General features: G+C 53.7%; 1 long non-coding RNA gene across 1 annotated transcript; it reads left to right on the top strand.

Annotated features, from left to right (window-relative positions):
• Positions 1 to 20,666: 20,666 nt before the first annotated feature.
• LOC139044424 (uncharacterized) lies at positions 20,667 to 23,433 on the top strand. Its single transcript, XR_011501378.1, has 3 exons — positions 20,667 to 21,064; positions 22,377 to 22,639; positions 22,924 to 23,433. It is a non-coding gene; the product is annotated as an uncharacterized lncRNA (long non-coding RNA).
• Positions 23,434 to 23,667: the final 234 nt, after the last annotated feature.

A 23,667-nucleotide genomic window follows, 5' to 3' on the forward strand; every position in this document is an offset into this window, starting at 1 on the left:
GACGGAGGTGCCGATCAAACAGCACCTCCCAACCAAAGAGCCAGCGCCACGCCGCTGGCTCGGCCCGCCACGGTCACTCCCACACCCGCGGGGAAACCCCAGCAAGGGGAACGCGCGGGCACGCGCCCGAGCCTGCCCGCCCCCACACGGCACGCCGTGGGGGGCGACGAGGCACCCGTCCCCCCCGAGGGGGACGAGGGGCACGCCTCCCTTACCGACTCGACCCCCCCGCTCCTCAGACACACCAGCGCAGTGGTTACCTGAGGAGGCCGACGGGAACAGGGAACGACACCGCCACTCGGCCTCGGGCGCCTGAGGGACGACCTGGAACGCTCCAGGGGCACCGCCAACGGCCTGGGGAACGCGCTCACGCGCCCGGGAAGGCGCGCGGCGCGGCGGCAACACGGCCCGCCCCACCGCGGGGAGGGCCGCCCGCGAGACACAGCCAAGAGGCACAGGCAGAGCATCCGCCGCGTCACGGAGACCCCGACACCGCCCACGCCACGAGGCACGGGGCGGGGGAGCGAGGTCGGGCCGGATTCCGCACCCCTGCCGCCTCCCACACGCCACTCGCAGCGGGGGAGAACGGGCGAGGGGACCCGCGGGCAGAGCGAGAAGAGCGGTCCCGTTCGCCATGAACGTCCGTCCCTCGTCTGGCACGGCTTAGGCCCGGCCCGGGAGAGCACAGCATCACCACATCGGTCGGCAGCATAACGCGAGGGACCCCCGAGCAAGGGAAGGCCGGCGAGGACAGCGAGCGGAGGAGCCTGCTTCAGCCTCACCGACCCCTCTCCTCCTCCAGCAAGCGCGGGCGACGACCCCAGGACGAGAACGCCTGACACGCACTGGCACGGAGCCGGTGGGATGGGGTAAGTCGCGACCGCACCCGGGTGCCGGCGGCAGGGAGTGCACGTGGTAGAGGACCCCGCGCCCCTAACCCCGCCGCCCTCGGGTACCAGAGACCGGAGGTGGCACCACGGTCGTGGGGGCGCCTGGAACGCACAAGAGCCGGCGCGCAGGCCCCAGCGGGCGGCTCAAGCGGCGGGGGTGGAAACGGGCGTCCGGTTCTCGGCCAGAGCCCGGAGCCCTCCCCGCACACGCATCCAGGCACCCGGAAGCTCTCGGGCGACTGTCACCCGAGCAGAGCGTGTCAGCACTTACCTGGCGGCACAAAACCACCCATTCGGGGGCAAGAATCGCCGCGCCCGGAGACGGGGCCCACCCACGGATCACCAGGGGAACCCCTGGATCACGGCCACGGCCACCAGACCCCAAGCACGACCCCATCGCCACCAGGCCCGGAGCTCCCGGGGCCATCTGGTCGACCCCAGAAGCGTGGCGGCAGGGGGAGCCGGGGACAGCCTCCCCGGGCCGCCCGCGCGGGCCGGGACCGGTCGGTCCCTCCCTCTGAGTCGCCGGGTCAGGACTTAGAAAAGAATTCCGCGGAGGCGCCTCCGGCGACCGGGCCCGGGGCGGGACCGTGGCTCCCGTCCCTCAGCCGGGGCTCCACCTACGCCTCGAGCCGGCCCCCTCCCGCCTCCGGACAAAGACGCGACCCGCGAAACTCGGAGAGAGAAGTCCGGTCCGACGGCCCGGACCCACCCCGGGCACGCGTCCGGGCCGGGGACGCCCTCCCCGGCCCGCCCTCGAGGGCTCCCGGGGCCGGTCCACGCTCTTCTCCAGGGCGGGACTTGGAAAAAAAAACTGCCACGGAGGAGGAGGCATCCGAGGACCGGGCCCGGTCCCCACCGCCAGAGCCGGTCGACTCGGAAGACCAGTGGGGAAAAGGCCAGCCCGGCGGCCGAGCCCGTCGCGCCCTCCACGGGCCTCCCCCGCAAGGCCCCGGCCGGTCGCCCACCTCCGGAGCGGGGCGCGGAAAGGGGATCGGCGACGCGGAAGGCCCGACCACCGGGCCGCCCTCGGGACGACGGCCGGGCACGGGATGAGCTCCCTCGCCCGTTCCCCCGCGGCGGCCCCCCACCCCCTCCCGGGGACGGAGGGGCACCGGCGGCTGCTGGTCGACCCGTCCGGGAGGCCCCACACCCCGGCCGGCACCGGGCGGCGCGGCGACAGCCACCTCCCTCAGTAGCCTGCACCTCCAATCTCCGGCGAGCGGGCGTCGCGCTCACGCCCCGGCGCCACCGGGCCAGATCCCGCCAGCGACGCCGGCCTCCCGGGACTCTGCCTCGGTCACCGCGGCCGAGTCCCGTCCCTTGGCCCGCGTCGCCGGAGCTCCGGAGGAAAGAGACGATATAAAAGCGGCCGCCAGGTGGCACCCGGCGACCGACGACCGCCTCAGCGGGACGGAGCCGGAGCGCGGGCCCGCCGGGGAGCACAGCCGGGCCGCCGGGCCGCCCGATCCCGTCCCGGAGCCCCCTCGGACCCAGCCTCCCGGCCCAGTGCGGCCCCGGGGCGTCCGCCCGCGGGCTCCCGGCCGCCAAGGCGCAGCCCCAGCCGCAGGAGGGGGACTCGGAAAAGGTTTCTCGGGCGATCACCGGGAAGGGGAAGGGGAGAGTTCCCCCCAGAGAGGCCAGGGGGCGGCCCGGGCCGGGCTGGGCCGGTGCGGCCGGGAGGCCGCCGCTTCCCGGAGCGGCTGGAGCGCCCCCGGGGTTCCCGGGAGGACTTAGAAAATCAGGGCGGGCGGGGACGGTCAAACCGAAACCAGGCACGTCATCCGAGAAGGACCGTGATGACGGGAGGAGGAAAGCTTTCCAGTCCAGAGGGCCTGTCGAAGGCAGGCGGAGAGTCTACCCGCTGAAACTGACGAAGATGGGCAAAAGAAGCTAGCTCAGGCGCCGACATTTAAGGAAATAAAAAAAAAAAGCACGAGGGCGTGGAGAAATGGGGAAAAATCAACACTGAGAAATCTACCCTCTGAAACCGACGAAGATGGGCAACAGGGGCTAGCTCAGGTGGCAATTTTTAAGGAAAAATGAAAGGAAGTGCGTGGAGACCTGGGGAAAAAGCAACACGGAGAAATCTACCCTCTAGAACTGAGAAAGAAGCGCAACAGAGGCTAGCTCAGGTGGCAATCTTTAAGCAAAAAAAATAAAATAAAAAAATACAATGGCGAGGAGACCCGGTCAAAAAGCAACCCTGAAAACGTACCCTCTGAAACTGAGGAAGCAGGGCAACAGTGCCTAGCTCAGGTGACAATCTTTAAGCAAAAGAAACACACAAGGGCGTGGGGAGCTGGCGAAAAGGCAACACTGAGAAATCCACCCTCTGAAACGGACGAAGATGGGCAACAGAGGCTAGCTCAGGTGGCAATCGTTAAGCAAAAGAAACACACAAGGGCGTGGAGACCTGGGGAAAAAGCAACACGGAGAAATCCACCCTCTGAAACTGAGGAAGATGGGCAAGAGAGGCTACCTCAGGTGGCAATCCTTAAGCAAAAGCAAAGCACAAAGGCGTGGAGCCCTGGGGACAAAGCAACCCTGAAATATCTACCCTCTGAAACTGAGGAACATGGGCAAGAGAGGCTAGCTCAGGTGGCACTCGTTAAGCAAAAACAAAACCCAAAGGCGTGGAGACCTGGGGAAAAAGCAACCCTGAAATATCTACCCTCTGAAACTGAGGAAGATGGGCAAGAGAGGCTGGCTTCAGGTGGCAATCGTTAAGCAAAAGAAACACACAAGGGCGTGGGGAGCTGGGGAAAAGGCAACACTGAGAAATCCACCCTCTGAAACGGACGAAGATGGGCAACAGAGGCTAGCTCAGGTGGCAATCGTTAAGCAAAAGAAACACACAAGGGCGTGGAGGCCTGGGGAAAAAGCAACACGGAGAAATCCACCCTCTGAAACTGAGGAACATGGGCAAAAGAAGCTAGCTCAGGTTGCAACCTTTAAGCAGAAAAAAAACACAAGGGCGTGCAGACCTGGCAAAAAAGCAACAGTGAGAAATCTACCCTCTGAAACCGACGAAGATGGACAACAGAGGCTAGCTCAGGTGGCAATTTTTAAGGAAAAATAAAAGGAAGTGCGTGGAGACCTGGGGAAAAAGCAACACGGAGAAATCTACCCTCTAGAACTGAGAAAGAAGCGCAACAGAGGCTAGCTCAGGTGGCAATCTTTAAGCAAAAAAAATAAGATAAAAAAATACAATGGCGAGGAGACCCGGTCAAAAAGCAACCCTGAAAAAGGTACCCTCTGAAACTGAGGAAGCAGGGCAACAGTGCCTAGCTCAGGTGACAATCTTTAAGCAAAAGAAACACACAAGGGCGTGGAGACCTGGGGAAAAAGCAACCCTGAAATATCTACCCTCTGAAACTGAGGAAGATGGGCAAGAGAGGCTGGCTTCAGGTGGCAATCTTTAAGCAAAAGAAACACACAAGGGCGTGGAGACCTGGGGAAAAAGCAACACGGAGAAATCCACCCTCTGAAACTGAGGAAGATGGGCAAGAGAGGCTACCTCAGGTGGCAATCCTTAAGCAAAAACAAAGCACAAAGGCGTGGAGCCCTGGGGACAAAGCAACCCTGAAATATCTACCCTCTGAAACTGAGGAACATGGGCAAGAGAGGCTAGCTCAGGTGGCAATCGTTAAGCAAAAACAAAACACAAAGGCGTGGAGACCTGGGGAAAAAGCAACCCTGAAATATCTACCCTCTGAAACTGAGGAAGATGGGCAAGAGAGGCTGGCTTCAGGTGGCAATCTTTAAGCAAAAGAAACACACAAGGGCGTGGAGGCCTGGGGAAAAAGCAACACGGAGAAATCCACCCTCTGAAACTGAGGGACATGGGCAAAAGAAGCTAGCTCAGGTTGCAACCTTTAAGCAGAAAAAAAACACAAGGGCGTGCAGACCTGGCAAAAAAGCAACAGTGAGAAATCTACCCTCTGAAACCGACGAAGATGGACAACAGAGGCTAGCTCAGGTGGCAATTTTTAAGGAAAAATAAAAGGAAGTGCGTGGAGACCTGGGGAAAAAGCAACACGGAGAAATCTACCCTCTAGAACTGAGAAAGAAGCGCAACAGAGGCTAGCTCAGGTGGCAATCTTTAAGCAAAAAAAATAAGATAAAAAAATACAATGGCGAGGAGACCCGGTGAAAAAGCAACCCTGAAAAAGGTACCCTCTGAAACTGAGGAAGCAGGGCAACAGTGCCTAGCTCAGGTGACAATCTTTAAGCAAAAGAAACACACAAGGGCGTGGAGACCTGGGGAAAAAGCAACCCTGAAATATCTACCCTCTGAAACTGAGGAAGATGGGCAAGAGAGGCTGGCTTCAGGTGGCAATCTTTAAGCAAAAGAAACACACAAGGGCGTGGAGACCTGGGGAAAAAGCAACACGGAGAAATCCACCCTCTGAAACTGAGGAAGATGGGCAAGAGAGGCTACCTCAGGTGGCAATCCTTAAGCAAAAACAAAGCACAAAGGCGTGGAGCCCTGGGGACAAAGCAACCCTGAAATATCTACCCTCTGAAACTGAGGAACATGGGCAAGAGAGGCTAGCTCAGGTGGCAATCGTTAAGCAAAAACAAAACACAAAGGCGTGGAGACCTGGGGAAAAAGCAACCCTGAAATATCTACCCTCTGAAACTGAGGAAGATGGGCAAGAGAGGCTGGCTTCAGGTGGCAATCTTTAAGCAAAAGAAACACACAAGGGCGTGGAGGCCTGGGGAAAATGCAACACGGAGAAATCCACCCTCTGAAACTGAGGGACATGGGCAAAAGAAGCTAGCTCAGGTTGCAACCTTTAAGCAGAAAAAAAACACAAGGGCGTGCAGACCTGGCAAAAAAGCAACAGTGAGAAATCTACCCTCTGAAACCGACGAAGATGGACAACAGAGGCTAGCTCAGGTGGCAATTTTTAAGGAAAAATAAAAGGAAGTGCGTGGAGACCTGGGGAAAAAGCAACACGGAGAAATCTACCCTCTAGAACTGAGAAAGAAGCGCAACAGAGGCTAGCTCAGGTGGCAATCTTTAAGCAAAAAAAATAAGATAAAAAAATACAATGGCGAGGAGACCCGGTGAAAAAGCAACCCTGAAAAAGGTACCCTCTGAAACTGAGGAAGCAGGGCAACAGTGCCTAGCTCAGGTGACAATCTTTAAGCAAAAGAAACACACAAGGGCGTGGGGAGCTGGCGAAAAGGCAACACTGAGAAATCCACCCTCTGAAACGGACGAAGATGGGCAACAGAGGCTAGCTCAGGTGGCAATCTTTAAGCAAAAGAAACACACAAGGGCGTGGAGACCTGGGGCAAAAGCAACACGGAGAAATCCACCCTCTGAAACTGAGGAAGATGGGCAAGAGAGGCTACCTCAGGTGGCAATCCTTAAGCAAAAACAAAGCACAAAGGCGTGGAGCCCTGGGGACAAAGCAACCCTGAAATATCTACCCTCTGAAACTGAGGAACATGGGCAAGAGAGGCTAGCTCAGGTGGCACTCGTTAAGCAAAAACAAAACCTAAAGGCGTGGAGACCTGGGGAAAAAGCAACCCTGAAATATCTACCCTCTGAAACTGAGGAAGATGGGCAAGAGAGGCTGGCTTCAGGTGGCAATCTTTAAGCAAAAGAAACACACAAGGGCGTGGGGAGCTGGGGAAAAGGCAACACTGAGAAATCCACCCTCTGAAACGGACGAAGATGGGCAACAGAGGCTAGCTCAGGTGGCAATCGTTAAGCAAAAGAAACACACAAGGGCGTGGAGGCCTGGGCAAAAAGCAACACGGAGAAATCCACCCTCTGAAACTGAGGAACATGGGCAAAAGAAGCTAGCTCAGGTTGCAACCTTTAAGCAGAAAAAAAACACAAGGGCGTGCAGACCTGGCAAAAAAGCAACAGTGAGAAATCTACCCTCTGAAACCGACGAAGATGGACAACAGAGGCTAGCTCAGGTGGCAATTTTTAAGGAAAAATAAAAGGAAGTGCGTGGAGACCTGGGGAAAAAGCAACACGGAGAAATCTACCCTCTAGAACTGAGAAAGAAGCGCAACAGAGGCTAGCTCAGGTGGCAATCTTTAAGCAAAAAAAATAAAATAAAAAAATACAATGGCGAGGAGACCCGGTCAAAAAGCAACCCTGAAAAAGGTACCCTCTGAAACTGAGGAAGCAGGGCAACAGTGCCTAGCTCAGGTGACAATCTTTAAGCAAAAGAAACACACAAGGGCGTGGGGAGCTGGCGAAAAGGCAACACTGAGAAATCCACCCTCTGAAACGGACGAAGATGGGCAACAGAGGCTAGCTCAGGTGGCAATCTTTAAGCAAAAGAAACACACAAGGGCGTGGAGACCTGGGGAAAAAGCAACACGGAGAAATCCACCCTCTGAAACTGAGGAACATGGGCAAGAGAGGCTACCTCAGGTGGCAATCCTTAAGCAAAAACAAAGCACAAAGGCGTGGAGCCCTGGGGACAAAGCAACCCTGAAATATCTACCCTCTGAAACTGAGGAACATGGGCAAGAGAGGCTAGCTCAGGTGGCACTCGTTAAGCAAAAACAAAACCCAAAGGCGTGGAGACCTGGGGAAAAAGCAACCCTGAAATATCTACCCTCTGAAACTGAGGAAGATGGGCAAGAGAGGCTGGCTTCAGGTGGCAATCTTTAAGCAAAAGAAACACACAAGGGCGTGGGGAGCTGGGGAAAAGGCAACACTGAGAAATCCACCCTCTGAAACTGAGGAACATGGGCAAAAGAAGCTAGCTCAGGTTGCAACCTTTAAGCAGAAAAAAAACACAAGGGCGTGCATACCTGGCAAAAAAGCAACAGTGAGAAATCTACCCTCTGAAACCGACGAAGATGGACAACAGAGGCTAGCTCAGGTGGCAATTTTTAAGGAAAAATAAAAGGAAGTGCGTGGAGACCTGGGGAAAAAGCAACACGGAGAAATCTACCCTCTAGAACTGAGAAAGAAGCGCAACAGAGGCTAGCTCAGGTGGCAATCTTTAAGCAAAAAAAATAAAATAAAAAAATACAATGGCGAGGAGACCCGGTCAAAAAGCAACCCTGAAAAAGGTACCCTCTGAAACTGAGGAAGCAGGGCAACAGTGCCTAGCTCAGGTGACAATCTTTAAGCAAAAGAAACACACAAGGGCGTGGAGACCTGGGGAAAAAGCAACCCTGAAATATCTACCCTCTGAAACTGAGGAAGATGGGCAAGAGAGGCTGGCTTCAGGTGGCAATCTTTAAGCAAAAGAAACACACAAGGGCGTGGAGACCTGGGGAAAAAGCAACACGGAGAAATCCACCCTCTGAAACTGAGGGACATGGGCAAAAGAAGCTAGCTCAGGTTGCAACCTTTAAGCAGAAAAAAAACACAAGGGCGTGCAGACCTGGCAAAAAAGCAACAGTGAGAAATCTACCCTCTGAAACCGACGAAGATGGACAACAGAGGCTAGCTCAGGTGGCAATTTTTAAGGAAAAATAAAAGGAAGTGCGTGGAGACCTGGGGAAAAAGCAACACGGAGAAATCTACCCTCTAGAACTGAGAAAGAAGCGCAACAGAGGCTAGCTCAGGTGGCAATCTTTAAGCAAAAAAAATAAGATAAAAAATACAATGGCGAGGAGACCCGGTCAAAAAGCAACCCTGAAAAAGGTACCCTCTGAAACTGAGGAAGCAGGGCAACAGTGCCTAGCTCAGGTGACAATCTTTAAGCAAAAGAAACACACAAGGGCGTGGGGAGCTGGCGAAAAGGCAACACTGAGAAATCCACCCTCTGAAACGGACGAAGATGGGCAACAGAGGCTAGCTCAGGTGGCAATCTTTAAGCAAAAGAAACACACAAGGGCGTGGAGACCTGGGGAAAAAGCAACACGGAGAAATCCACCCTCTGAAACTGAGGAAGATGGGCAAGAGAGGCTACCTCAGGTGGCAATCCTTAAGCAAAAACAAAGCACAAAGGCGTGGAGCCCTGGGGACAAAGCAACCCTGAAATATCTACCCTCTGAAACTGAGGAACATGGGCAAGAGAGGCTAGCTCAGGTGGCAATCGTTAAGCAAAAACAAAACACAAAGGCGTGGAGACCTGGGGAAAAAGCAACCCTGAAATATCTACCCTCTGAAACTGAGGAAGATGGGCAAGAGAGGCTGGCTTCAGGTGGCAATCTTTAAGCAAAAGAAACACACAAGGGCGTGGAGGCCTGGGGAAAAAGCAACACGGAGAAATCCACCCTCTGAAACTGAGGGACATGGGCAAAAGAAGCTAGCTCAGGTTGCAACCTTTAAGCAGGAAAAAAACACAAGGGCGTGCAGACCTGGCAAAAAAGCAACAGTGAGAAATCTACCCTCTGAAACCGACGAAGATGGACAACAGAGGCTAGCTCAGGTGGCAATTTTTAAGGAAAAATAAAAGGAAGTGCGTGGAGACCTGGGGAAAAAGCAACACGGAGAAATCTACCCTCTAGAACTGAGAAAGAAGCGCAACAGAGGCTAGCTCAGGTGGCAATCTTTAAGCAAAAAAAATAAGATAAAAAAATACAATGGCGAGGAGACCCGGTCAAAAAGCAACCCTGAAAAAGGTACCCTCTGAAACTGAGGAAGCAGGGCAACAGTGCCTAGCTCAGGTGACAATCTTTAAGCAAAAGAAACACACAAGGGCGTGGGGAGCTGGCGAAAAGGCAACACTGAGAAATCCACCCTCTGAAACGGACGAAGATGGGCAACAGAGGCTAGCTCAGGTGGCAATCGTTAAGCAAAAGAAACACACAAGGGCGTGGAGACCTGGGGAAAAAGCAACACGGAGAAATCCACCCTCTGAAACTGAGGAAGATGGGCAAGAGAGGCTACCTCAGGTGGCAATCCTTAAGCAAAAACAAAGCACAAAGGCGTGGAGCCCTGGGGACAAAGCAACCCTGAAATATCTACCCTCTGAAACTGAGGAACATGGGCAAGAGAGGCTAGCTCAGGTGGCAATCGTTAAGCAAAAACAAAACACAAAGGCGTGGAGACCTGGGGAAAAAGCAACCCTGAAATATCTACCCTCTGAAACTGAGGAAGATGGGCAAGAGAGGCTGGCTTCAGGTGGCAATCTTTAAGCAAAAGAAACACACAAGGGCGTGGAGGCCTGGGGAAAAAGCAACACGGAGAAATCCACCCTCTGAAACTGAGGGACATGGGCAAAAGAAGCTAGCTCAGGTTGCAACCTTTAAGCAGAAAAAAAACACAAGGGCGTGCAGACCTGGCAAAAAAGCAACAGTGAGAAATCTACCCTCTGAAACCGACGAAGATGGACAACAGAGGCTAGCTCAGGTGGCAATTTTTAAGGAAAAATAAAAGGAAGTGCGTGGAGACCTGGGGAAAAAGCAACACGGAGAAATCTACCCTCTAGAACTGAGAAAGAAGCGCAACAGAGGCTAGCTCAGGTGGCAATCTTTAAGCAAAAAAAATAAAATAAAAAAATACAATGGCGAGGAGACCCGGTCAAAAAGCAACCCTGAAAAAGGTACCCTCTGAAACTGAGGAAGCAGGGCAACAGTGCCTAGCTCAGGTGACAATCTTTAAGCAAAAGAAACACACAAGGGCGTGGGGAGCTGGCGAAAAGGCAACACTGAGAAATCCACCCTCTGAAACGGACGAAGATGGGCAACAGAGGCTAGCTCAGGTGGCAATCTTTAAGCAAAAGAAACACACAAGGGCGTGGAGACCTGGGGAAAAAGCAACACGGAGAAATCCACCCTCTGAAACTGACGAACATGGGCAAAAGAAGCTAGCTCAGGTTGCAACCTTTAAGCAGAAAAAAAACACAAGGGCGTGCAGACCTGGCAAAAAAGCAACAGTGAGAAATCTACCCTCTGAAACCGACGAAGATGGACAACAGAGGCTAGCTCAGGTGGCAATTTTTAAGGAAAAATAAAAGGAAGTGCGTGGAGACCTGGGGAAAAAGCAACACGGAGAAATCTACCCTCTAGAACTGAGAAAGAAGCGCAACAGAGGCTAGCTCAGGTGGCAATCTTTAAGCAAAAAAAATAAGATAAAAAAATACAATGGCGAGGAGACCCGGTCAAAAAGCAACCCTGAAAAAGGTACCCTCTGAAACTGAGGAAGCAGGGCAACAGTGCCTAGCTCAGGTGACAATCTTTAAGCAAAAGAAACACACAAGGGCGTGGGGAGCTGGCGAAAAGGCAACACTGAGAAATCCACCCTCTGAAACGGACGAAGATGGGCAACAGAGGCTAGCTCAGGTGGCAATCTTTAAGCAAAAGAAACACACAAGGGCGTGGAGACCTGGGGAAAAAGCAACACGGAGAAATCCACCCTCTGAAACTGAGGAAGATGGGCAAGAGAGGCTACCTCAGGTGGCAATCCTTAAGCAAAAACAAAGCACAAAGGCGTGGAGCCCTGGGGACAAAGCAACCCTGAAATATCTACCCTCTGAAACTGAGGAACATGGGCAAGAGAGGCTAGCTCAGGTGGCAATCGTTAAGCAAAAACAAAACACAAAGGCGTGGAGACCTGGGGAAAAAGCAACCCTGAAATATCTACCCTCTGAAACTGAGGAAGATGGGCAAGAGAGGCTGGCTTCAGGTGGCAAACGTTAAGCAAAAGAAACACACAAGGGCGTGGAGACCTGGGGAAACAGCAACACGGAGATATCGACCCTCTGAAACTCAGGAAGATGGGCAAGAGAGGCTAGCTCAGGTGGCAATCGTTAAGCAAAAACAAAACCCAAAGGCGTGGAGACCTGGGGAAAAAGCAACCCTGAAATATCTACCCTCTGAAACTGAGGAAGATGGGCAAGAGAGGCTGGCTTCAGGTGGCAATCTTTAAGCAAAAGAAACACACAAGGGCGTGGGGAGCTGGGGAAAAGGCAACACTGAGAAATCCACCCTCTGAAACGGACAGAGATGGGCAACAGAGGCTAGCTCAGGTGGCAATCGTTAAGCAAAAGAAACACACAAGGGCGTGGAGGCCTGGGGAAAAAGCAACACGGAGAAATCCACCCTCTGAAACTGAGGAACATGGGCAAAAGAAGCTAGCTCAGGTTGCAACCTTTAAGCAGAAAAAAAACACAAGGGCGTGCAGACCTGGCAAAAAAGCAACAGTGAGATATCTACCCTCTGAAACCGACGAAGATCGACAACAGAGGCTAGCTCAGGTGGCAATTTTTAAGGAAAAATAAAAGGAAGTGCGTGGAGACCTGGGGAAAAAGCAACACGGAGAAATCTACCCTCTAGACCTGAGAAAGAAGCGCAACAGAGGCTAGCTCAGGTGGCAATCTTTAAGCAAAAAAAATAAAATAAAAAAATACAATGGCGAGGAGACCCGGTCAAAAAGCAACCCTGAAAAAGGTACCCTCTGAAACTGAGGAAGCAGGGCAACAGTGCCTAGCTCAGGTGACAATCTTTAAGCAAAAGAAACACACAAGGGCGTGGGGAGCTGGCGAAAAGGCAACACTGAGAAATCCACCCTCTGAAACGGACGAAGATGGGCAACAGAGGCTAGCTCAGGTGGCAATCTTTAAGCAAAAAAAATAAGATAAAAAAATACAATGGCGAGGAGACCCGGTCAAAAAGCAACCCTGAAAAAGGTACCCTCTGAAACTGAGGAAGCAGGGCAACAGTGCCTAGCTCAGGTGACAATCTTTAAGCAAAAGAAACACACAAGGGCGTGGGGAGCTGGCGAAAAGGCAACACTGAGAAATCCACCCTCTGAAACGGACGAAGATGGGCAACAGAGGCTAGCTCAGGTGGCAATCTTTAAGCAAAAGAAACACACAAGGGCGTGGAGACCTGGGGAAAAAGCAACACGGAGAAATCCACCCTCTGAAACTGAGGAAGATGGGCAAGAGAGGCTACCTCAGGTGGCAATCCTTAAGCAAAAACAAAGCACAAAGGCGTGGAGCCCTGGGGACAAAGCAACCCTGAAATATCTACCCTCTGAAACTGAGGAACATGGGCAAGAGAGGCTAGCTCAGGTGGCAATCTTTAAGCAAAAACAAAACACAAAGGCGTGGAGACCTGGGGAAAAAGCAACCCTGAAATATCTACCCTCTGAAACTGAGGAAGATGGGCAAGAGAGGCTGGCTTCAGGTGGCAAACGTTAAGCAAAAGAAACACACAAGGCCGTGGAGACCTGGGGAAACAGCAACACGGAGATATCGACCCTCTGAAACTCAGGAAGATGGGCAAGAGAGGCTAGCTCAGGTGGCACTCGTTAAGCAAAAACAAAACCCAAAGGCGTGGAGACCTGGGGAAAAAGCAACCCTGAAATATCTACCCTCTGAAACTGAGGAAGATGGGCAAGAGAGGCTGGCTTCAGGTGGCAATCTTTAAGCAAAAGAAACACACAAGGGCGTGGGGAGCTGGGGAAAAGGCAACACTGAGAAATCCACCCTCTGAAACGGACGAAGATGGGCAACAGAGGCTAGCTCAGGTGGCAATCGTTAAGCAAAAGAAACACACAAGGGCGTGGAGGCCTGGGGAAAAAGCAACACGGAGAAATCCACCCTCTGAAACTGAGGAACATGGGCAAAAGAAGCTAGCTCAGGTTGCAACCTTTAAGCAGAAAAAAAACACAAGGGCGTGCAGACCTGGCAAAAAAGCAACAGTGAGAAATCTACCCTCTGAAACCGACGAAGATCGACAACAGAGGCTAGCTCAGGTGGCAATTTTTAAGGAAAAATAAAAGGAAGTGCGTGGAGACCTGGGGAAAAAGCAACACGGAGAAATCTACCCTCTAGAACTGAGAAAGAAGCGCAACAGAGGCTAGCTCAGGTGGCAATCTTTAAGCAAAAAAAATAAAATAAAAAAATACAATGGCGAGGAGACCCGGTCAAAAAGCAACCCTGAAAAAGGTACCCTCTGAAACTGAGGAAGCAGGGCAACAGTGCCTAGCTCAGGTGACAATCTTTAAGCAAAAGAAACACACAAGGGCGTGGGGAGCTGGCGAAAAGGCAACACTGAGAAATCCACCCTCTGAAACGGACGAAGATGGGCAACAGAGGCTAGCTCAGGTGGCAATCTTTAAGCAAAAGAAACACACAAGGGCGTGGAGACCTGGGGAAAAAGCAACACGGAGAAATCCACCCTCTGAAACTGAGGAAGATGGGCAAGAGAGGCTACCTCAGGTGGCAATCCTTAAGCAAAAACAAAGCACAAAGGCGTGGAGCCCTGGGGACAAAGCAACCCTGAAATATCTACCCTCTGAAACTGAGGAACATGGGCAAGAGAGGCTAGCTCAGGTGGCACTCGTTAAGCAAAAACAAAACCCAAAGGCGTGGAGACCTGGGGAAAAAGCAACCCTGAAATATCTACCCTCTGAAACTGAGGAAGATGGGCAAGAGAGGCTGGCTTCAGGTGGCAATCTTTAAGCAAAAGAAACACACAAGGGCGTGGGGAGCTGGGGAAAAGGCAACACTGAGAAATCCACCCTCTGAAACGGACGAAGATGGGCAACAGAGGCTAGCTCAGGTGGCAATCGTTAAGCAAAAGAAACACACAAGGGCGTGGAGGCCTGGGGAAAAAGCAACACGGAGAAATCCACCCTCTGAAACTGAGGAACATGGGCAAAAGAAGCTAGCTCAGGTTGCAACCTTTAAGCAGAAAAAAAACACAAGGGCGTGCAGACCTGGCAAAAAAGCAACAGTGAGAAATCTACCCTCTGAAACCGACGAAGATCGACAACAGAGGCTAGCTCAGGTGGCAATTTTTAAGGAAAAATAAAAGGAAGTGCGTGGAGACCTGGGGAAAAAGCAACACGGAGAAATCTACCCTCTAGAACTGAGAAAGAAGCGCAACAGAGGCTAGCTCAGGTGGCAATCTTTAAGCAAAAAAAATAAAATAAAAAAATACAATGGCGAGGAGACCCGGTCAAAAAGCAACCCTGAAAAAGGTACCCTCTGAAACTGAGGAAGCAGGGCAACAGTGCCTAGCTCAGGTGACAATCTTTAAGCAAAAGAAACACACAAGGGCGTGGGGAGCTGGCGAAAAGGCAACACTGAGAAATCCACCCTCTGAAACGGACGAAGATGGGCAACAGAGGCTAGCTCAGGTGGCAATCTTTAAGCAAAAGAAACACACAAGGGCGTGGAGACCTGGGGAAAAAGCAACACGGAGAAATCCACCCTCTGAAACTGAGGAAGATGGGCAAGAGAGGCTACCTCAGGTGGCAATCCTTAAGCAAAAACAAAGCACAAAGGCGTGGAGCCCTGGGGACAAAGCAACCCTGAAATATCTACCCTCTGAAACTGAGGAACATGGGCAAGAGAGGCTAGCTCAGGTGGCAATCTTTAAGCAAAAGAAACACACAAGGGCGTGGAGACCTGGGGAAAAGGCAACACTGAGAAATCCACCCTCTGAAACGGACGAAGATGGGCAACAGAGGCTAGCTCAGGTGGCAATCGTTAAGCAAAAACAAAACCCAAAGGCGTGGAGACCTGGGGAAAAAGCAACCCTGAAATATCTACCCTCTGAAACTGAGGAAGATGGGCAAGAGAGGCTGGCTTCAGGTGGCAATCTTTAAGCAAAAGAAACACACAAGGGCGTGGAGACCTGGGGAAAAAGCAACATTCAGAAATCCACCCTCTGAAACTGAGGAAGATGGGCAACAGAGGCTACCTCAGGTGGCAATCGTTAAGCCAAAGAAACACACAAGGGTGTGGAGACCTGGGGAAAAAGCAACACGGAGAAATCCACCCTCTGAAACTGACGAACATGGGCAAAAGAAGCTAGCTCAGGTTGCAACCTTTAAGCAGAAAAAAAACACATGGGCGTGCAGACCTGGCAAAAAAGCAACAGTGAGAAATCTACCCTCTGAAACCGACGAAGATGGGCAACAGAGGCTAGCTCAGGTGGCAATTTTTAAGGAAAAATAAAAGGAAGTGCGTGGAGACCTGGGGAAAAAGCAACACGGAGAAATCTACCCTCTAGAACTGAGAAAGAAGCGCAACAGAGGCTAGCTCAGGTGGCAATCTTTAAGCAAAAAAAATAAGATAAAAAAATACAATGGCGAGGAGACCCGGTGAAAAAGCAACCCTGAAAAAGGTACCCTCTGAAACTGAGGAAGCAGGGCAACAGTGCCTAGCTCAGGTGACAATCTTTAAGCAAAAGAAACACACAAGGGCGTGGGGAGCTGGCGAAAAGGCAACACTGAGAAATCCACCCTCTGAAACGGACGAAGATGGGCAACAGAGGCTACCTCAGGTGGCCATCGTTAAGCCAAAGAAACACACAAGGGTGTGGAGACCTGTGGAAAAAGCAACACGGAGAAATCCACCCTCTGAAACTGAGGAACATGGGCAAAAGAAGCTAGCTCAGGTTGCAGCCTTCAAGCAGAAAAAAAAAAGACGCAAGGGCGTGGAGAGCTGGCGAAAAAGCAACACTGAGAAATCTACCCTCTGAAACCGAAGAAGATGGGCAACAGAGGCTAGCTCAGGTGGCAATCTTTAAGCAAAAAAAAAAAAATAAAAAATACAATGGCGAGGAGACCCGGTCAAAAAGCAACCCTGAAAAAGGTACCCTCTGAAACTGAGGAAGCAGCGCAACAGTGCCTAGCTCAGGTGACAATCTTTAAGCAAAAAAAAAAAACAAAAAACAAAAAACAAAAAACAAAACCCACAATGGAGTGGAGACCCGGGGGAAATCAACACTGAAAAATACAAAAAGAATGGAAGACCAATAGACAGAGCAGGCACTTTCACCTGGGGTGGAGGAGGTACGCATGGATGACCGATAAGCGCATGAAAAGATGTGAGCTGTTCCCTGGAAAAGCAAGTGAGAAAATTAGAGGGAGACATTGTGGGGACACATGGGTGAGACTGCCTTCTTCCAAATACCGGAACAGGATCAAACTGCTAGTCAGGTCGCGGAGAAGCCAAGTCAGTCACTCACGCCTCACTGGTGGTGAAGGGAAACGGTATGGCCTCTGTGAAAAAGGGCGTGGCGGGTTCCAAAACTGACACGCCGCGGAAACCACCACCGAAAGTGGCAACCTACATAAGCCTTTGGTGTATCTTGCCTCCTAAGAGCGTCTGTATGTAGCTGGAGCCTTGGGTCGTTAAGGCTTCCACAGTGATCTGTGGTGGGTGGGTGGGGGGGGGGGGCCTTGGGCCTTGGGGGTCTCCGCTGGACCTCCAGGAAGTCAGCTTTTGTGGAGTCCCGTGAGTCCTTCCAGGGAGGGAGGCATCCAACCCGAGGGTGGTCTGGAGGGCACCACTCCCACCACTCCCGGGGGCTGGGGCGGGGGGCGGGGTGGGGGCTGCGGCCACGTTCCTGTTCATTCACACAGAATCCGGGGCATGAATGTTCTTAGCAGCTCTGTTCCACACAGCCCCACACTGGAAACCACACAGACGTCCTGCGAGTCCCATCCCTTGCTCATGTCGCCGGGGCTCCGGAGGAGGGCCACTCTGTAAAAGCGGCCGCCAGATGGCGCCCAACGACCGGCGCGGAGGGGTCAGCGGGAGGGAACCGGGTCACCAGCCAGCGAGAGTGCACAGCCTGAGCCCACCGCCGGGTCAGGTCTCTCTCTGTCTCTGTCTCTGTCTCTGTCTCTGTCTCTGTCTCTCTCTGTCTCTGTCTCTGTCTCTGTCTCTCTCTGTCTCTCTCTCTCTCTCTTTCTCTCTGGGCCCGCTTGGGGCGGCCGGGAGGTCACCACGTGAGGCCCCAGGGTGTCCACCTCGGAGCTCCCAGGCAGCACAGGGCAACCCTGGGCGCAGAAGGAGGTGTTGGAAAATCGGCGGGGAGGGGGGTGGGGTGGGTGGGCTTGCCAGGAAGGGGACAGACTCCCCACGTGACTTCTGGGCCGGGCCGGGCGCGGGGCTGCCGGCTGGCTGACGCGGACAGAGGTGGAAAAGTCCCCGGAGATGCCACGGGGCAGGCCGGGGCTGCCGGCCCCCGCTTCCCGGAGCGGCCCAAGCACTTCCCGGGCTCCCGGGAGGACTTAGAAAATCACGGCGGGGTGGGGGGTGGGGGTCGCTGTCAAACCGAAACCATGCACGTCATCAGAGAAGGACCGTGACGACGGAGGAATTGTCCGCAGTCTGTCAGGAATTGTGTGCAGCCTGTCACTTCCGGCCCAGAGGGTCTCTCTAAGGCAGACGGACAGACAGAGCCCACAAGTCGTAGAGGAAAGGACCGAGCCGCTTGGCCGCGGAAAAGTTTACAACACAAAACAGGTCTCCCTCCGCACGGGGCCACAGCAAAGCCCAAAGACGACACACGGGGGGGGAGCATGGGTGCAGATGCACGTGTGGTGATAAGAATATGGATTTCAGCAGGGCTTCCCGTCCTCATCAACAAGCAGAAGCACCCAAATGGTGGGGGTTGGGGGGCAGAGACCTCACAGCCATTCCCTCCACAAATCGAGTTCCCCGGGACATCCTCACAGCGCCGTGCTGTGAGTGTGTGTGGGTGTTTAAAATGGAGTAAATGTGGACGTGGAACTGCTCCGTGAAACCAAAATAACAACAGTCGTAGATCTTCTTTGGTCATTTAGAAAATTCTTTTTTTTTTTTTTTCCCCAGCGGTGCACGTATTTCCCTTCCAAAAAAGAAGAACGGGAAAGGAGATGTTAAAGGCAAGCAGAGAGAGGAAAACTGTTGCAAAACAAAAGCTGAGCTCCCGTCCGAGGGAGGCCTCCTCCATTGGAGGCCTAGGAAATCATTCTGACAAAATGGAGGATCTCTGTCTTTGGTGTCGATTCCCTCAGAGGTCAAGAGAAACATTTTCCAATGTCTTTATCAGGAGGAGACTAGAAGTTAGAGAAAAGTATCCTTTCGGGAGTGAGAAAAACAAATTCTGATTTTGCATCAGCTTCCCTCCGATCTTGAAACTCATTGACTTGATTCCATTCTGTCGACGGAAATAATCCGGAACCAATCTATCCGTGAAAATCGGGGTGCGTTTATTCTGAGCTAAAATGTGAGGACTGTGGCCCGGGGCCTTTCTTCCCGAAGGAAGAGAGGGTGCCCGGGAAGTGGGGTGTACAGAGTGCTTCTAGACCCCCAGAGAGGACGTTTCACATAGGATCGAAAGGTCCCTTGGATGATAGTCGCGAGACTGCTCTGTCGGCACAGCGATCGACAGACACTGCTGGGTGGCAGGTCTGTTGTCTGGGCCTGGGTGGTCACAGGGGAGCCGGATGGTCAAAGGTGAGCGCAACCATCCGCTCCTAGCCTAAGGAAAGATGCCTCTCCTTAAGGAAAGGCCCGAGCACGGGGAAGCTGCTCCTTTCCCTTAAGGGCATTGGTTCTTGCCGTAGGAAATGTGTAAAGCGGATCTACGATGCGATGCGTGCTCGACGGCCACGTCAGGCCCTTTTCGAAAAACACTGTCAGGCCGAATTAGGCCGACACCCAATGGCTTCCTCATAGACTCCCATAGATCCTATCGCTCGCCATTTCTATCTGTCCACTCGTTCCAATTTTAGGCCACTTGACCACGAACAGGCCTTTTTCTCAGATTATTTTCCCCGTGAAACTTTGATCACCTTTTCACAGACAAAACGATCTTTACTTTTTAGGCCCTCTTGCCTGAAGGCAGCCATCTCACTTTCCTTGAACACAAAGATGTTTCCCATATTCACTTTTAGTGGCTTTTTGTTTTGTTTTGTTTTGTTTTGAGGACGATGAGCCCTGAGCTAACTGCTGCCAATCCTCCTCTTTTTGCCGAGGAAGGCTGGCCCTGAGCTCACCTCCGTGCCCATCTTCCTCTATTTCATATGTGGGACGCCTACCACCACGTGGCTCGCCCAGCGGTGCCACGTCCACCCCCGGGATCCGAACTGGCGAACCCCGGGCCGGCGAAGCGGAACAGGCACACTTAACCAGCGCGCCACCGGGCCGGCCTAGTGGCTTTCATCGCATTTGTTAAGTAGATTTTTTAACCCTCACGAACCTTAATTTTGGTGAAAACTAAGAAGCCAGCAATTAGGAACTGTCCTTCCCATGAGCATTCCGTCGCTTGGCCAATGTCTAAACACTTGGCCACTTTTAGAAACATGGGATTTCATAGGTTTATCTTTTCCTTCGCTTTATTTGATTTCATCTCACTTTAGTTTTTGGGTGAGGAAGATCGGCCCTCACAGAGCTAACGCCTGTTGCCAATCTTCCGTTTTTGTTTTTTTTTTCCCCCCTCCCGATTTTTCTCCCCCAATCCCCCCCATGACATAGTTGTCTATCTTAGTTGAGGGCCCTTCCAGTTGTGGCATGTGGGACGCCGCCTCCACACGGCCCGACGAGCGGTGCCGTGTCCGTGCCGTGCCCGGGATCTGAACCGGCAAAACCCTGGGCCGCCGAAGGGGAGCTTGTGAACTTAACCACTCGGCCACGGGGCCGCCCCTGTCCGTGGACTTTTTTATCACCTGATTTCACCTCGCAAAACTTCAAAGCTTCAAGTTATCAGAGAGGTTTGGGAAGTTGTTTTTATTAATTTAATTAATTTATTTTTCGAGGAAGACGAGCCCCGAGCTGACACCTGCTGCCAATTCTCCTCTTTTTGCCCCGGGAGAGTGGTCCTGAGCTAACATCCGTGCCCATCCCCCTCCCCTTGATAGGCGGGACGCTGACCACAGCGTGGCTCGCCAAGCGGCGCCACGTCCGCACCCTGGATCCGAACCTGCGAACCCCTGGCTGACAAAACGGAACGTGCGAACTTAACCGCTGTGCCGCCGGGCTGGCCCTTCGGGAAGTTATTTTCAGGACACGGGCCATAAACTAGAATCACCGCTACAGGTTTATCGGAGCGACATCAGCGTTCGTGGTGGATTGAGTCGTCCCCTCTGTCTCTCCCCTCCAGGGCACAACCAAAGGGACGTCTATCGACCCACCCACCAAGGATTCCCCCCCCCCCCGCACGGCACAGCAGGATGCCTGAGAGATCCACGCAGCCCTACAGCGGCAAGTCACATTCGCACAGTCAAAATTCAATGGCAGAGACAAAACGTTAAGGTCAGTGAGAGGGAAGAGAATAACCGGCCCAGGAGCAACGGTGTGAAGAACACGGAGAAGACGGGTCCTAGACGCCGGGGTCCCCGGAGCAGCGATTTCATCAGAGGCCCGCAAACGTCCACGATCTCCACACCACGTTTATGGCCGACTGCGTGCGTGGGTCCTTTGGAATCGACCAGGCTACCGTCCGGGCCACTTTGGGACATCGTGTCCAGCTGCCCCGAGCGGTGGAGCTGTCGTTCAAGTGTAAGATGGGGCCCGTCCGGGGAGAGAATGGGGACGGGGAAAGGGAGGCCGCGGGAAGTCACAGAGTCTGAGGTGTTCGGGGGAGACTGACTCTTCTGAAGTGGAGGTGGTAGAAGGAGAGCAGCAGGATTTTTGGATTTTTGTTCCCTCTGTTAGGTATCTGGGTCCGGAGGAGAGTGGGGCGGGGGGGGGGCGGGTGGTGGTGGTGGTGGTGGGTGTGAGGCTGAGGCGGGGCTGGTGTTTCCTTTCCGAGTCAGGTGGAAGAGCTCCTCCAGTGGAGGTTTTTAGACAAGGGGTCTGGTCTGGCAGGATGGGAGGTTGCGGGTTGAGCCACAGGGGAATCTGTCGTAGCTCAGACTCGGGCCTTTGAAGAAATAGACAGAGAGAGGAGTTTTGCTCTGTCTGTCACCGCAGCCGGCACCTCAGGAGCAACAACAGGAGGCTTCCCGAATGAGTGAAGGGGCAGGAGCCAGCGTGCCCCGTGCCTCTCTCAGCCCTGCGCCGGCAGGGAAGGAAGCAGGCAGGCAGGCCTCAGGGCTACTCCCGTCCTACTGCCCGGTGGTCCCTGTCCCGGCCCCGCCCCCACTCTCCCCCTGACCCTCACCGCTCCCCAGCCCTCTTCTCAGCCAGAGAGGCGATGGGGGGGGGGGCGGTGCGGTCCCAGAACAAGTTTCCTCTCATCCGCCATCATCTTGCCACCCTGACGACTTGGCCTGAGATCCGGCCTAGGCTGTACCCTGAGATCCGGCCTAGGCTGTACCCGTGTGTGGTTTTCCTGTGGACAAGGGGGCCGGTTCACCATTTCGGAAGAAACCCCTAGCCTTCCACTGCCGAGTCGCCAGCCTGGGAGGGGGGAGGGGGGAGGGGGGAGGGGAGGTCAGGCCCATTCATTCCGATGGGCCTGGCGTCAGGGCTTCATTCAAGTGCAGGAAGCTCTCTCCCATGGCCTCGGGCTTTTTTCCATTGAACGGCTTTCTTCAATTCCCCCACCCTTAGGCCGCAGTCCACCAAGGGCCGGGAGGCAGGGAGGGAAGATGTTGGGGCAGGGTGGCTGTCTGAGAAACTCGCCTCATCTGGGGCAGAAAGAGTGCCCCCCTCCTTTCTCTAACCCTACTAGACTGCTTGAGGATCACGGACGGTTTGGCTCATCGATGAGCCCTGCGTTATGGGCCCGGCAAGCAAACTCCTAACGGGCAACCCGCCGCTCTAGGCGTGTGTGGGTTTTTTGATCTTTCACCTTCAAGTTCGCACGACATCGGTCCGTGTCCCCCGCCCCGGCTTCCCATGGGAAATCCTCCGTCTCTTTCCACAGACTCACTGGCGACTTCACACAGTGCCTGCCTCCTCCTCCTTAGGAAGGAAGGAAGGAAGGAAGGAAGGAAGGAAGGAAGGAAGGAAGGAAGGAAGGGGCTGACCCCGTGGCCGAGCGGTTGAGTTTGCACGCTCCGCTTCAGCGGCCCGGGGCTTGGAAGGTTCGGATCCTGGGCTCGGACACGGCACCGCTCATCAAACCACGCTGAGGTGGCGTCCCACACGGCAGAACCAGAGGGACCCTCAAAGAGAATATAGAACTAGGTACTGGGGTGCTCTGGGGAGAAGAAGAAGAAGGAGGAGGAATAAAAAGAAAAGAAAAGATTGGCAATGAGCTCGGGTGCCAGTCTTTAAAAAAAAAAAAAAAAAAGAGGAAGAAAGATGGACAAACAGGAACGAATCCCACTGACGGCACCTCCAAATGGTGGGGGGCAGGGGGGTGGGGGGGGTGGGGAGTGGCATCATCGGGCCAAGGGTGACTCTAAGCGTGATCCCGCGGTTGTGTTATTTGACATTTTATCGAATCGATTTATTATTTTATTTTTGAGGAAGATGAGCCCTGAGCGAACATCTGCCACCAATCCTCCTCTGTCGGCCGAGGAAGACTGGCCCTGAGCTGACATCCGTGCCCATCCCCCTCTACTTTCCAGGTGGGACGCCTGCCACAGCGTGGCTCGCCAAGCGGTGCCGGGTCCTGCGCCCGGGATCCGGACCGGCGAACCCGGGGCCGGCGGAGCAGAACGTGCGAACTTCACCGCCGCGCCACCGGGCCGGCCCCCGGAGTTGTTTTGAAAATCCAGTAAGGGGCTGGCCCCGTGGCCGAGTGGTTAAGTTCGCGCGCTCCGCTGCAGGCAGCCCAGTGTTTCATCAGTTCGTTCGGATCCCGGGCGCGGACACGGCACTGCTCATCAAACCACGCTGAGGCGGCGTCCCACATACCACCGCTAGAAGGACCCACCGCGAAGAACACACAACTACGTACCGGGGGGCTTTGGGGAGAAAAAGGAAAGACAAAAAATAAAATCTTCCAAACTCCAATAAAACTTTGAGTGAAGACGACGAGGAGGATGCGAAACGTATCTCACGCCTCCGAGCCGAGCCGTCCGTTTAGGTTTAGGAAGGGGGACGAGGACCCTTTGTAAGCGACATCCCTTTTTAAGCACCATTCTAAACCACAGAACAGAACTCCCTCTCCTCGACCCGGAGCGAGGAGGTTCCTGGGTGTGTCAGAGAGGGTCACGTCCTCTGCAGCACGAACGAACCGCCAGGGTTCGGCCACGGGAAAGAATTTC

Source organism: Equus asinus, unplaced genomic scaffold (genome assembly GCF_041296235.1).
Source record: "Equus asinus isolate D_3611 breed Donkey unplaced genomic scaffold, EquAss-T2T_v2 contig_813, whole genome shotgun sequence".
Lineage (NCBI taxonomy): Eukaryota > Metazoa > Chordata > Mammalia > Perissodactyla > Equidae > Equus > Equus asinus.